The sequence below is a fragment of the Terrapene carolina genome, unplaced genomic scaffold, assembly GCF_002925995.2.
Source record: "Terrapene carolina triunguis isolate 2854851 unplaced genomic scaffold, T_m_triunguis-2.0 Scaffold111, whole genome shotgun sequence".
Classification (NCBI taxonomy): Eukaryota; Metazoa; Chordata; order Testudines; family Emydidae; genus Terrapene; species Terrapene triunguis.
The window spans coordinates 17,057,238-17,070,370 of NW_020664462.1; the positions used below are offsets into that span (position 1 = coordinate 17,057,238).

The window sequence follows — 13,133 nt, forward strand, 5'->3', positions numbered from 1 at the left end:
ATGCCTCCCCCCGCATTGGCTCCCCCGTCGCCCGCCGTAGCGCGGCCGCTCAGCGCGCCGCCTACGGCCAGCAGGTGGCGCCCCAGCTCGCTCTCCCTGTCCGCCCCCTACTTCCGCCTCGAGGGAAGAGGGCGAGGTCGTTCCAGAAACTTCCGGACATAGGGGGCGTTAGCGGAAGTGACGTTCCGGAGCGCGACGCAATTTCTGTTGGTGCGTGCCCGGCCAAAGCTGCTGCAATCGCTGCTGCTCGGAGAGACGGGAGCGCGTCCGCCGTGCAGGGTGAGCCAGGGGCTCGCGGGGGAGGGTTGTACCGCGATGGCCGGGGGGGGATGCGAGGCGGGCTCTCGCCCTCAGCAGCAGTGGTGTTGGTGATGGAGCCTCCCCCCCCCTTCCGCTGGCCGCAGCGCGGGGGGGGGGGTGAGCTGAGGCTACCGCTGCTGTCTGCGCCCGTGCCGCTGTGGGGGCGCTAGGCCGCCTGGAATGGCGCTTAGCTCGCTGGGGGCGACCGGGCGCTGGGCCCCGGTTCCGGCCGGGCCTACGGTGAGCCTTGACCCGAGCTCGGGTGAGGCGGGACCCAGGCGTCGGTCGCCGTGGGAAGGGAGAGGATGCGGCGCTAGGCTCCCTGCTGTGGGGAGGGCCGGCCCCGGCGGCTCGGTTACTCTGACCGGCCGCTGGGTGCCCTGGAGAGACGCCGCAGCTGAGCAAGGAAAAGGCCCGTGTTGATTCCTCGCAGCGAGGCAAACTCAGACCGCCGAGGGATCTCACGCTGCTCGCGGGCGGGGTGGCGAGAGAGCTTGGAGCACCCCAGGGCGCTCGCAGGTAACGAAGAGGTGACTCAGAGGAGCCGGTGTGTAGCCGCCTCTTCACTGTGATTCCGCCTCAAGTTTTCGGGGGTGGCTCCGTGTGCTAGTTTTTTTTCTTAAAAAGCTAGCGAGGAAAGCAGCCACTGAACCACATGCTACCACTGGAGTTCTTGTACGTTACTTGTTTACAGTAAAACTTTCATGCACCTGTGAGTTTCCTGCTTCAGTCGGTAAGGGCAATGGTAGCAGCCCAGTGCGATGTTCGTAAAGGCGAGGGGCGGTTGGGTGTTTTGTGTTTGGTGTTGCTAAGTTTCCCACGCCCGGTGTCCCTGTGAAGGTGAGGCAGATGGTTCATGTCATCACTACTCCCAGGAATTCTGGGATGGCAGTGAGTGGGCAGTGGAGTCTCTGGTCTTCCTGCTGGTAATAAAACTTTAAACTAGCTTCAGTGTGGTCACAACTAATATGGTTTGAAGTTGACTTGTCGGCAAAACTGGTTTCCTCTTTGAGGCAAAAAGAACGTGGAACAAATTATTCAAGACGTTAGGATCATTGAAGCCCTTTCTCATTGTTTTAACTAGTAACTTTATAACAATAGATAGAAATTGGTATGTTTAGCATAGAGCATTGTTCTAACTGGGCCAAGGTGGCATTATAGAAGCTAATTTTTTATAACAAGGTTTTAAATGTACATGGTCAAGCTTTTGACCTGGCATAGCAATTTAGTTGTCAGTATTGTGCAGGGTGGATAAAAATTAATGATTCTTTAAAAAAAAAATCAAAGATAATTGGATTTTTTTGATTAAATGCTTTTTGAGGAAAAAACCTATCTAAAGGTTGTTTTAAGATACATTATAGCTCAAAGATAACTCATCATGGAATAAGGATTATACATTCTAATTCTGTAGTATGAGACTAAATATTCATGTAATGTTTAAGAAAAGTTTTGTAAATGAGTTACAATAGTTCATGGATTAGGGACCCAATTTTATGGGGTTCTGTATAGATTATTTAGGTTAATCTTTCTATCTACCTAGTGGGACTCAGTGCTCAGTCTAGATTCTAGACTCTAGAAGATACCATCAGAGATGCTTAGTTTTGCAGTTCTCAAACTGGATTTGTGTCTCCAGAAATAACATGCTTGTTAACAGCAAACATGGTTTTTAAATAAATAATATATAGAGGTGAGAAATAACAGACCTCAACCCTATTGTCCGTCTGCAAATTTGTGTACACGGAGTCAATCCCTTACCTCTCTAAAAGTACAAAGTTTCAAAAAGCTCAATGAATAGAAGATTGTGGGAGGTGGGGATAGGTCTGAATGAGGAGAAGAAGCCTGGAGATAAATGTGAGAAGGGAGGGACAGACAGTAGAAACAAAAATGAAACTGTTTGAGCACCATACCCCAGATGTCTTGAGGTCTTTCTAAGTGTGATTTGAGCCTTCATTGATTTGTGATTCTACCATTCTCTCACTAGAAGGGGAAAACCTATAATGCCAGCAGGCTGTAAAAGAGACCCAGTTTGGGAATAAGAGCCATTCAAGAAATATGTTTGCTGCTGATGTTTTAAAGAAAGTCACACCAGTGATCTGGCAGAAATCACTTAAGCACTTGGGTTCAGAGACTGTTGAAGTGATAATCTCACTTTTAACAGCAGTAGCTTCTTCTGCCGGTGTAGAAAGAATATTTTCTTCCTTTGGACTAATTCATTCCAAATTGAGAAATCATTTGGGACCTGAAAAAGCAGAAAAGCTTGGTTTTCTTTTCCAGATTATGAACAAACGGGAAAATGAAGGTGAAGACGACTGAGTTAACTGCAGAAGCCAGTATTTTAAGTTTCTCATGTTGACCTGGCTGACATACTTGATTTATTTTTTTTAAAGTTCCTTTAACTATTTTAGTTAAACAATTTTAACAAAAACAAACCTGATTTTAAAAAAACTTGAATGTTGAACTAAATTCAAAAATTCATATGCTTGTTTTGTTAAAATATTATATGTTTGCTGTGGAAGAAAAAAATCCAGAATACATAATGTTGTTTTAGTTAAATAAAACAATTTAAATGTCTGTCTGGTGATCTCCTCCTAATACAGCATGGCAAGAAAGTTCTCCAAATAGTAATGATTAACCTGCTGAATTGGAGATAGTTCACCTCCCAATAACTTCATAAATATCTGCTTCAGTTACCTTTGGTAAATGAAATAACGAACAATCATTCATTTTCTCATATAGCTGTAAAACTAATGTGAAAAGTTTTTAAAATAAATCACTTTAAAAATGTATAGTGTGTACCTTCTAAAAATGAAACCTACATCTATCTCTGAGTTGTGAAGAATATGTATTAAGGTTATAACAACCAAAAAGAATGCAATTTTACATAGAAATCCATGATTAAATCGAGTCTTCCTGACTAGTGACTTAAATCATGATTTAAATCAATTTGACTTGCACAAAACCAGGGTTGATCTGATTTGTAGAATATCAGAAAAAAACATGGTTTTGGCCTAGTTTGAGTGATGGGAATGGCCTTGGGCTCTATTAGTTCCATGCTCTGATTATATGGTCCTTTTGCAGTTATTGCAGTACTTCTGAATGGTGAATAATCATATGGGTCTGGATTCTTCAGTTTTTGGGGTATGAGGTATTGTTTAACTCCAGTTAGAAAAGGTGTTTGTCTCCAGATGGGGAGGTGTAAGAACTTGGCAGTTAAGTTAAACAGTAGTTATGTTACCTTACTGGGCTGACTAAATAGTCAGCTGAAGTCTGTGTAAGCCAGTGGGCAAATCTGCTTGCCAGGACACTTACGATTTTTTTTTTTAAATGTGAAGAACAGGGAATAAACAAATTACGTAAAGGTTGGCTTTATAAACTCATTCATTTGAGCCCTATAGATAGTCCTTGTGTTAGCTCTGGCTATGACCACAGAGCCCTTCTTATCAGATGTTTACATAATCTGTTGTTTAAATCCTCTTTCCAGTTTCTTAGACTGAATTCAGTTTGTTAGTGGACTGTGGAATTGTTTATATTTTGTCACAAGAAAATTATCACTAATGTCCAGTGAAAACATGAAAATAACTTTGCTTTGAAATTTAGAAGTGAGAACAGCAGGATTTTTTGACTTCCTGGAGCTAAACAACTAGTCCCAGCAAAATCAAAACTTCAGATATAAATTAGCATAATTTCAGAGCACTATAATAAGTTAAAAATAAACCTGTCAACTTTCTCAAACTTTTTTCACCTCCCAAAAAAGGATTTCATCCAACAATCTCTTAATTTTTTTTATTTGAGGAAAATTTTTCTAAATCTCTAGAAAAAATCTTAACTTTTGAAATGTTTTATTTTCTCATAGTGGGGAAGTAAAATATGAAGAAGTGCAGAGGAGAGAAGGAAAATCCTAAAAATTCAAAACCATTTTTTTCAAACAAGCAATTACTGATATTTTCATCAAAAATCAGTTTCAGACAGCTTTACACAAAAGTAATTGCCTTTATTCAGCATAACCTGTTTTTCTGCCTCAGTTACTTTCGGTTTCGACAAGTTAATTGTTTTCCAATGCTGTCTTCTGTTATGGATAACACTTCAGGATTTTTTAAATTTTAATACAGGGTTTTTTAAAAATCTTTCGAATTAAATTGGAAATTGTCAGTCTATGTTAAGTCCCCAAACTGAACATATTGAAATCATTTAAATTAAATTAAAAAAAAAAAAATCAAAGTCAAACCACAAATTGTGGAAGTCATTGTTTAAGCACTTGGAACCAGAGTCTGTTGAAGGCCTAAAACCAGCTTTTCACAGCAGGTGCAAAGTTAAGAAACCAATTGGAAGTTGAAAAAGCAGGAAAGCTTGTCTTCCTCTTCTAATTTAGGAATAATAAAAACTAGGTGTAAGAGGATGAGCTCTACTAGTTTTTAAATTTTTGATGGACATGGTGTCCACAAAAGTATTTAGTCTATTAACTTTTGCTGAATTCAGTGGAAGTCAAGAGCCTAAATACCTTTGTTTCCAATCACTGTGGCCCAAATCTATAATCAGCTCAGTTCACTAGCTACAGATAATACTACCATTGTTTAATAAATCAGTTAATTTTAAATGCAGAACATGCTAAACTTTTTCTTATATATCTAGTATACCTGCGGACACACTAAAGTTTGCATCCCCAGAAGGTCTTCCTGACTCTTGAGGCAAAGACAATAGAATTAGGAAAATATAAAGGGAATAAAAAGACATTCTAGTTAACTATTGGTTGGGGAATAAAGCACTCTCTGATTCTGTGAATATGGGATCCCCATATCTGGTGGGCTGGTAACTTGATGTAAGTAATACTCCTCGGGGAATTCTGCACCAAAAAAAAAAATTCTGTGCGCAATATTTTAAAATTCTGCATATTTTATTTGTCAAAATAAAAGTACAATCACACCAGTTTCAATTATTTTGGTAATTTATTTCAAAATGCCTGTCAGCAAGTACATCTGTAACAATACAGATGACGACAAAAGATTCAGGAAATATTTTTTGACAAATTCCTTACTAGGTATATTAATACAGAACTCTAAGTAATTCATTTTAACTACAATACAGAACTGTATTTCCCGCACCCCTCAGAAGCAGGGCAAAGGCTTGGGGAGTCCAGGGGTGCAGTGGAGCTGAGCTGAAGGAGAGGGAAGTAAATTGCTGGGAAGGAACCTGGGTTTGAACTTGGAGGGTTGTTGGGTATGGGTGGGAAAAGTATGTAACAGGTGTCTTTTGGGGGAGGAGGGAGGGATTGTTAGGGAGCTTCCCCCATGCAGACCCTGGCTAAGATTGTAACTTGCTAAAATTTAAGTTTTAATTGCTAGAGAACTTGTCTTGTTTGTAACCATCTATGTCTTTTCCTCTTGCTTAGAATCACTTTTAAATCTGTGTGCTTTAATACATTTTATTCTTGATTATTACAAAACCATCTTTGTGAAGGGTGAGTATTCAGCTAACCTAACAGATGCGTGCTCTGCCTTTTTGGAGGCAGAGAACCTAATTTCTGAGTATCCAGTGAGACGGACTGGATGCTGCAGGGAGATGTCTTAGGTGAACTTGGGAACTGGGATTCACTGATTTGTTACCTGTTAGGCAAAGTTTAGACTGACAGTCTTGAAGAGTTTGCGCAAGGCAGATAGGCTGTTGTGTCAGAGAGCTGACACGGAGTTTAGCAGCAGCGAAGCTCTCACTCTGACTTAGCAAGAGTGATAAAACAGTGGCACACAGTTCTGCGAGTTCTAAGCATGACATTACAGTTCACCAGATGTAGAAACTAAGCAGCAGAGCATACAGTTAACTTTGGCTGTAACTGTACCTTTCTCACTTTCTCCACCCACCACTCTCTAGCAGCAGCAGGGATGTGGATGGAACGTGCACGGAGAGGAGACATCAAGTTCAAATCTCCCTGTGATGGGTTCCCCTGGGGTGCCACCTGGAACTGGGGTACCACTGAGTTCCCCTGACCCACCAGCCTGGGCTCCCTTTTACACTGTACTGCTATGACAAGCTGCCAAGCCCTCTTCAGGCTCCATCCTGCACATATACCAGCACACACAGGTACGGACACACCTCGCTGCAGTGCAGGCAGGCTTTTTAACCAGCCCCTGCATGGTAAAGATTCAGCTAGGGCGCCTCCCAGTTCCTAAGGCACGCACACCCTGTGGAGTATAAACCCAAACCTATACCGTCTTGCGCTGCATAGGGAACTGTTCAGTATAAGCTCATGAAATTCGTCCCCTCCCTCAATGTGGAGAGGAATATACAATAGCTTTCTGCCCCAAGTTATGACTCCCACAAACTGGTTTTAGATAAAGCAGAAACAAATGTATTAACTACAAAAGAGAGATTTTAAATGATTATAAGGGATATCAAACAGATCAAAGCAGATTACCTGCAAACTAAGCTTAATATCACAGATCAGATATGAATAGCAAATTCTCACCCTAAGTGATGATACAAGCAGACTGCAGATTCTTAAGGGGCAAGCTGCACTTGCTTACAGCTTGGAATCCCCAGGTGTTCCATTCACAAGCTAAAAATCCCTTTAGCCTGGGTCTAGCACTTCCCCATGTTCAGTCTTTGTTCCTCAGGTGTTTCCAGGAGCCTTCTTGGGTGGGGAGTCATTGAAGGACCCAGATGATGTCACTTCACTGCCTTATATAGCTTTTGCACATGGTGAGAACACTGTTTCAAAGCTTGTTTCCACACCATCTTGGGAGGTCTATTTTCCCCACTGACTGAAGTCCAGCACCTGGTGACCTGGTCACATGTCCCTGTAGTGTCACAGCAACTATTACTCGGATGCTGTCTGTAGCATCCTCAGGAAGGCTCCCCAGGTGGGAGATAAGCTTTCCCTAAGATCTATTGTTCTCTCTAATGGCTCATTAACTTGATGGCTGGTTGAGAAGGACCCATTCTAGACAGAGCCTTTGCCTAGTGGGCATTCATAATTTCAGATACAAAAATGATCCATTCATACAAATAGGATAATCATTCAGCAAATCATAAAATTCCCAATGACCTATGCAAGTCATGTGATAAAATACATCCTAACTGTCATAATCATCTCATAATATCATTGTGAAGAATATGGGATGGAAGTGTGACACTGCACCCCAATTCCCAAGAAGTCCCAGTTCCTAACAGTAGTGGGGCAATGCAGGGAGAAGGGAAGTGAGGATTGTAATAACATTAACTTGGTATTTCCATGGTGCTTATGAGCACTAGTTAGGGACCAGCACCCGATTTGTGCAAGGCATTGTACAAACCCAGCAAAAAGATGGTCCCCCTACCTGAAGGTGTCTGACAAGTGGCAGTAGCTGTCCCAGTACAGGAGCCCCTTCTGCCTACTGGTCGTCTTACAATTTGCCAGAGAAACTGCTCCCTGGATCCTATGGGTTGTGGTTGGCCTGGATGTTTGGCTTACCTGTTTATTTTTTTAATCACATGACAGCCCTACTAAATACACAAATGTTGGGGGGGGGGGGCCTATATTGATGTAAACTAGAGAAACCCCCCATACAAAACTTAACTTATTATTAACGTTATGCAGCTTCTTTTTTAACCAATGCAATATTTTATCTATTGTCTACCCCCGGAAAAAAAATAATTACACTTTTAAACAGTAATAGAATACCATTTATTTTAAATATTTCTGGATGTTTTCTACATTTTCAAATTGTATTCTGTACTGTAACTGAAATCTAAGTATACAGTGCTCACTCTATATTTCTAATTACGAATATTTGCACTGTAAAGAACAAAAGAAATAGTATTTTTCAAGTACTGTAGTGCAATCTCTTTATCATGAAAGTTGAACTTACAAATGTAGAATTATGTACAAAAAATCCTGCATTCAAAAACAAAACAATTTAAAACTTTAGAGCCTACAAGTCCACTCAGTCCTATTTCTTGTTTAGCCAATCTCTCATACAAACAAGTTTGGTTACATTTGCAGGAGATAATGCTGCCCGCTTCTTGTTCACAATGTTACCTGAAACTGAGAACAGGTGTTCACATTGGACTTTTGTAGCTGGCATTGCAAGGTATTTACATGCCAGATATGCTAAACATTTGTATGCACCTTCATGCTTCGGCCACCAATCCAGAGGCCATACTTCCATGCTGATGACACTCTCTCTTAAAGGGGGTGGGGGGAAGAGATAATTAAATTTGTGACTGAACTCCTGGGAGGAGCGGGGAAAGAATTGTATTTCTCCGGCTCAATTTTACCCACATTCTGCCATATATTTCATGTTATAGAAGTCTCGGATGGTGACTCAGCACATTTTGTTTTAAGAACACTTTCACAGCAGATTTGACAAAATGCAACGAAGATACCAATGTGAAATTTCTAAAGATAGCTTCAGCACTCAACCCAAGGTTTAAGAATCTGAAGTGCCTTCCAAAATTTGAGGGATGAAGTGTGGAGCATGCTTTTGGAAGTCTTAAAAGAGCAACGCTCTGATGCAGGAACTACAGATGCGGAACCACCAAAAAAGAAAATCAACTTTCTGATGGTGGCATCTGACTCAGAGGATGAAAATGAACGTGCATCAGTGCACACCGCTTTGGATCCTTTGGAATGGTGGCTGAAGCATGAAGGGACATTTAGAGCCTCTGGCATGTAAATATCTTGCGATGCTGGCTACAACGGTGCCATGCGAACAGCTGTTCTCACTTTCAGGTGACATTGTGAACAAGAAGCAAGCAGCATTATCTCCTGCAAATGTAACCAAACTTGTTTGTCTGAGCGATTGGCTAAACAAGCAATAGGACTGAGTGGACTTGTAACAATCTACATTTGTAAATTGCACTTTCAGGATAGAGATTGCACTAAAGTACTTGTATGAGGTTAATTGAAAAATACTATTCCTTTTGTTTATAATTTTTACAGTGCAAATATTTGTAATAAAAAATAAGTGAGCACTGTACACTTTGTATTCTGTATTTCTGTAATCGAAATCAATATATTTGGAAATGTAGAAAAAAACCAAAAATATTTAATAAACAATAGGATACCAATTGGAATTTAACAGTGGGATTAAAACTGTGATTAAGCGGGATTAATTTTTTTGAGTTAATCGCATGAGTTAAATGTGATTAATCGACAGCCCTAGTATTTAAGTTTATGGTGTCTGCTTCATGTAAACTAAACCTGAACTTTATAAAGCTGGCCATAGAGGCTGCATGCTCTAAATTTTTTATGTACTTAAACTGTGTGCAATTTTTTATTAAAACAATTTTGAGAGCTAATTTCAGGAATGTGGAACTTGAATCATTTAAACCATTTGCTTACAAGGGTATGTTAGTGTGACGGGTTCAGTCACACACACCCTTGGGATGTTCCGTCACACCCCCGCTTGGGACTTGTCACCAGATGTGCTGAGATTACCTCTGAGCCCATTTTCCCTGCCAGCTTGGGACTCCAGAACCCCATCTTGTTGAGCCAGACATGCTAGCCTTCTGCAACACAGACCCAGGTCTGGTCATGCCCCTGAAGCTGCAGACTTTAACCAAAAACTTCTGAGCAGGTCACTTATCTCCAGCACCCAGATATCCAGTTCCCAATGGGATCCAAACCCCAAATAAATCCATTTTACTCTGTATAAAGCTTATACAGAGTAAACTCCTAAATTGTCCATCCTCTCTAACGCTGATAGAAACACGCACAGCTATTTGCTCTCCCTTACTCTGGGTTTATCAATAAACAAAAGTGAGTTTATTAAATATAAAAAGTAGGATTTAAGTGCTTTCAAGTAATTATAGACAGAACGAAGTAAGTTACCAAGCAAAATAAAACAAAACACGCATGTCTAAGCCTAATACATTCAGAAACGGATTACAAGTAAACCTCAATCTCGGAGATGTTCCAATAAGCTTCTGTAACAGACTAGATTCCTTCCTAGTCTGGGCCCAATCCTTTCCCGGTACAGTCCTTGTTCGTTCTAGTAGGCATCTTAGGTGAAAAGCAGGGGCTTTCTCGTGGCTGGGACCACCCTTGTCCTGCTCCACCCCCTTTTTATAGTTTTGGCACACGGCGGGAATCCTTTGTGTCTCTGGATCCCAACTCCTCCTTCTAAATGGAAAAGCCCCAGGTTTAAGATGGATTTCAGTATCCGGTGACATGGTCACATGTCACTATAAGACCTCATTTTTCATTACCCACGGGCTGGCGCACACGAATACAGGAAGGCTTGCAGGTAAATAAACTATTTACAACCAATTGTCATAGTTAATGGGAGCCATCAAGATTCTAAACCAGCATTAATGGCCCACACTTTGCATAATTACAATAGGACCTCAGAGTTATACTTTATATTCCTAGTTTCAGATACAAGAATGATACATTCATACAAACAGGATGAATATATTCAGTAGATTATAACCTATGTAATACCTTATGAGACCTTTTGCATAAAGCATATTCCAGTTACATCATAATCACACTTATAAACATATTTCCATAAAACACATGGAGTGCAACGTCCGTTAGCTTCATAGTTTTAACCAAATAAAACTTTTCTGTTATTCTACTGCAATTAAGTCACTGTTTAGAAAAACTTGGGCCATGTCTACACTTACCGGGGATCGATGCTGCTCTGGTTGATGCAGTGAGGGTCGATTTAGCATATCTAGTGAAGACCTGCTAAATCGACCGCAGAGCGCTCTCTGATCGACTCCGTTACTCCATTGGAACGAGAGGAGTAAGGTAAGTCAGCAGGAGAGCGTTTCACATCAACACAGCAGGATATAGACACCGCAGTAAGTCGACCTAAGCTATGTCAACTCCAGCTACGTTACTTAGGTCGATTTACCCTCGTAGTATAGACAAGGCCTCAGTCTTAAACTTTCCTCAGTTGGTTTTAGGTTGCTACAAAGCATAGACTTTGCTGGCTTAATTGATTCTGGATTAATCCCTCTTCTCAACTAGTAATCCCTAGATTTGTGACTCAACGCTCAGGCTTTGTTTATGTTTGCGGTGGTGTGATGGGTACGTGTAGCTACATGCTGCAGTGTGAGGCTCTGGCATGAAGGCACCGGGATACTACTCTGCAGTGTAGACGTGGGAGGCACTCCATGGATGTGCAAAGAGCCATCTATATAGCCTAAGATTCTGGTGTGCCTGTGCTCTTTTCATCTAAGCAGTGCCTCACTGGCTACGCTGCTTTTTGTACTCTTAGGGCTGGTCCACACTACCCGCCCAATTCGGCGGGTAGAGATCGATCTTCTGGGATCGATTTATCGCGTCTCATCTGGATGCGATAGATCGATCCCAGAAGCGCTCCCCCGTCGACTGCGGAACTCCTGCTTGCCGAGAGGAGGAAGCGCTGTCAACGGGGGAGCCTGCCTGCGCCGCGTGGACCCGAAGTAAGTAAATTTAGTTCGATATAGGAAACGTCGACTTCAGCTACGCTATTCTCGTAGCTGAAGTTGCGTTTCCTATATCGATCCCCCGCCCCAGTGTGGACCAGCCCTTAGTGTGTGCAGTGTCCGTACTCTACATGCTGCCATAAGTAGACCTACCTTTAGTGAGATGATTCTGGCTTTGTGTAAACTTCTAGTTTTTCTTCCATTTGATCATTAACTTTGTTTAGGGACTTCTTGCCGACATAGCTCATGATAGGAAATTGCTTTACAATGTCAGCACTAATTTCACAAATGTCTGAAGTAGCAGATCATGATACAGTCAGAAACACAGTTTTGGTTTCTTTCTAAGCCTGACTCAGATGTCTATGCATTTACCTCTACCCTCTCTGTGCAGCTTGTTTCAGGTACCTTTTTAATTCTTATAAAAAGCTCCTTTCTGTCTGAAAAATTACATTGAGTTCTGAGATAAAGCAACTTTTTAAGAAAGTTTGTCCACAGACAATGTAATTGAGCTGTGGGACTCAAAACAATTATCTAACTATGGCTGAGACAATCTTATCTCAAACTGCTTGTTTTAAATGCATCAGGCTTATATCCCATGCTGACTTCAAAATGTAAACCCTGTTTCCTCATTTTTGATGCCTGTTTAGTTCAATTTAACATAAAAAAACCTTCTGTTCAGCTTGTTAGGGACACTAGAGTATCTATGCTGAATCAGGTCCGAGATCCATATGAAGTCCAGTATCCTGTCCCCAGTACCACATGCATCAGATTAAGATGCAAGAACCATGCAGTAGGTAAATATGGGATAATTGGCCTTCCACATTGGGGCTTGTCCTGATATTCAAAATATAAGGTTTAGCACTAAAAAAAATTCTGGAAGAGATACTATGTTCATTCTGGATATTGATATCTCTCTCTATATCCAGTCCTTTTTGGAATCTTGTTAGATTCCAGTGCAGTGAAGTCTGAGACCCCCTGTTAATGGATTGACGGAGCCTGTTCCTCAGTTTTGAACAGATGTAGCCAAAGTTTGGCAAGATTTGTTCTATGTTTGCTGGACACGGATGCAATTATCTTTCCCAGTATAAACCACTGGTCTTGCCTGCAGCCCCAGCTCTGACCTCGGCACAGCTCCATTGCTGGCTGTAGCCCTGCTCCCGGGCCCCCGGGGGGTGCAGACAAATTTGGGTGGTGAAGGGGAGCGTGACATAAAAAGTTTGGGGACCACTGCTCTATGCTGATGGGAGATGCTCTCCTGCTGACACAGCACTGTGCACACAAGCACTTATGTCTGTGTAACTTATGTCAGTCGAATATTCACACCTCTGAATGACACAAGTCATGTAGACATGGCTTGGTTTAGTTTGTGTCTAGGCATTCAGTTGTCTTTGACATTCATGTTTAATAACCTTACTGTAAAGTTGATGAATTTTTTTTCCCCCCAT

At 41.6% G+C, this 13,133-nt stretch overlaps 1 protein-coding gene across 2 annotated transcripts in view; it reads left to right on the forward strand.

Moving 5' to 3' along the window:
* The first annotated feature begins 472 nt into the window (after positions 1-472).
* The window catches only part of DNAJB6 (DnaJ heat shock protein family (Hsp40) member B6), a 95,298-nt gene continuing 82,637 nt past the window's right edge, over positions 473-13,133 (forward strand). The window contains exon 1 of one of the 2 annotated variants that reach the window (XM_026652024.2): positions 473-540. The gene's annotated coding sequence lies outside the window, so the exon portion shown is untranslated. The remainder of the gene's footprint in view (positions 541-13,133) is intronic. The other variant, XM_029911626.1, reaches the window with a different exon arrangement.